The 1,966-nt window shown below is 35.3% G+C and overlaps 1 non-coding gene across 1 annotated transcript; it reads left to right on the plus strand.

Moving 5' to 3' along the window:
* Positions 1-535: 535 nt before the first annotated feature.
* Positions 536-642, plus strand: LOC120878325. Its single transcript, XR_005724528.1, has one exon. It is a non-coding gene; the product is annotated as a U6 spliceosomal RNA (small nuclear RNA).
* The last annotated feature ends 1,324 nt before the right edge of the window (positions 643-1,966 follow it).

Below are 1,966 nucleotides of genomic sequence, written 5' to 3' on the forward strand. Positions count from 1 at the left end.
CAGATGTGGTCACCTTTAGACAACAGATCATAGAAATTAAGAGCAAGGGCTGTGTGGGCAAGCTAACCCAGAGCCATATCTTACTGGTTGTGAGACTATGTGTAGTTAATTATACTACCATTTCTGAATCTTAGTCTTACTGTCTTTAAAATGAAAATAAGACATTTTCTTTTTGAAGCAAGCTGGAAATGCATTGTGCATGATTTAGCATAGTGTCTGGCATATAGTAAGAACTCAACCTAGATTTGAGTTATTTTTCAGTTGTTTCCTTTTTAACTAGATAAGTTGGGAGAATACAGCAATGATCATTTTGGATCAAATAATCTATCCCTGTATTCTATCCCTGTGTGTAGAATCAGAAGGTATTGTAGTCACTTTTCATGTGTCAATGCTCTGAGAGGGAGAAGTATAGAATGGATCAAAGCCCTTAGTTTTACAATCATCATCAAATGAATCTTGCTTGTCTTTCAGAGTCACCATCTCTATACCTTTTACTCCTTTCTGTAAGTAAGTGTTTTCATTAAAATGTGTGTCAGTGCTCACTGAAGCAGTGCATATTCTAATATTGGAACAATACAGAGAAGATTCGCATGACACCCACTCAGTGATGTCATACAAATTCAGGAAACATTCCATATTTTATGAAAAGAGTTATGGATGTGGATGGTGTTGAGAGTTACACAACAATATGAATATACTCAATACCATTTAAGTGCTCATTTAAAATTGGTTAACATTATAAATTTTATGTTCTATGTATTTTACAGTGATACAGAAATTAGAAAAAATATATTGATACTGCTTCATTAAGAGGACATCAAGCTCTTAAAATACTGGTCCTTTGTCAATGGTTTTATATATTTGAATGGGCATAGAATAGCTCAATTGCTAGTTCACTGTTACTCAGCAAAGCAGAGGCAAACACAGCATTAAAATTCTGAATATGGCAATCTGAAGAGACTGACTAGAGCAAGCTGGATTTTGTTTATTTATATATGCCTACTGCATAACAGTTCAGAAGAATAATCATTTGTATAATCACCTGTTATCACTGAATGTTCCAGTGTTGTATTTTTTATGCTTCTTGAGAGACCTGTGGGACAGAAGATAGTAATCAAAGAATAATTATATTTCATGTTGATGCCAAACAGCAATTTAAAATATTTTAAATGTTGTTGTATTATTTACTTTTCTACATATAATTGACTAGAAAGCTTTCCTAAAAATAAAGATGATTGGTTTTAAACAACTGGTGTATAAACATGAAACATGAAAACAAATTTATACCAAGTGAGAATTCAGGAGTCCCATTGCAGCTTTCATTCTTCTTTGACCTAACTTTTCATCAAGCAACAAATATGGGATGGATGCTTTTGGAAAAAAAAAAAAAAGAACAATTGGTTTCTATTTTTTCTTGTTTGCAAAATCAAGTCAGCCTCTGCCTGCATCCTTACCCTTCAATTCCACCTTCCCTCCTGTCAGAATGGATGAATTTTCCCTGTTTCTGCCCACTGCCTTCTTTAGAGCTAAAACCAGTTGAAACAAGTGTTTCAGTTTCCTCATTTCTTACTATCTACTAAACACACTGCAATCAGTTTATCAGTACCTGCATCTTGCCCTCCCCAATGGTCACCTCTCCGTCTTCATCTTTCTCAACCTGTGAGCAGCATTGGATATATTTTTGTTTTTGACATTTACCACCCTAATTTTCTTCCTTCTTCTGCAGCTTCTCCTTCTTAGGCTTCTTCTTCCTAACTCCAAATATTAGAGTGTCCCATGACTAAGTCCAGGGTTCCATCTTCTCTTCTATCAACATTCTTTCATGTGACCTCATCCAGACCCCACATACTAATACCATCTCTGCTAATGATTATCAAATGTATATATGCAGCCCTGACCACTTCCTGAGTCCCAGGCTCATATATCTGGTAGCTTACTCATCATCTCCCTTGAGAGTCTGTTAAGC

The sequence above is a fragment of the Oryx dammah genome, unplaced genomic scaffold, assembly GCF_014754425.2.
Source record: "Oryx dammah isolate SB20612 unplaced genomic scaffold, SCBI_Odam_1.1 HiC_scaffold_18, whole genome shotgun sequence".
NCBI classification, from domain to species: domain Eukaryota; kingdom Metazoa; phylum Chordata; class Mammalia; order Artiodactyla; family Bovidae; genus Oryx; species Oryx dammah.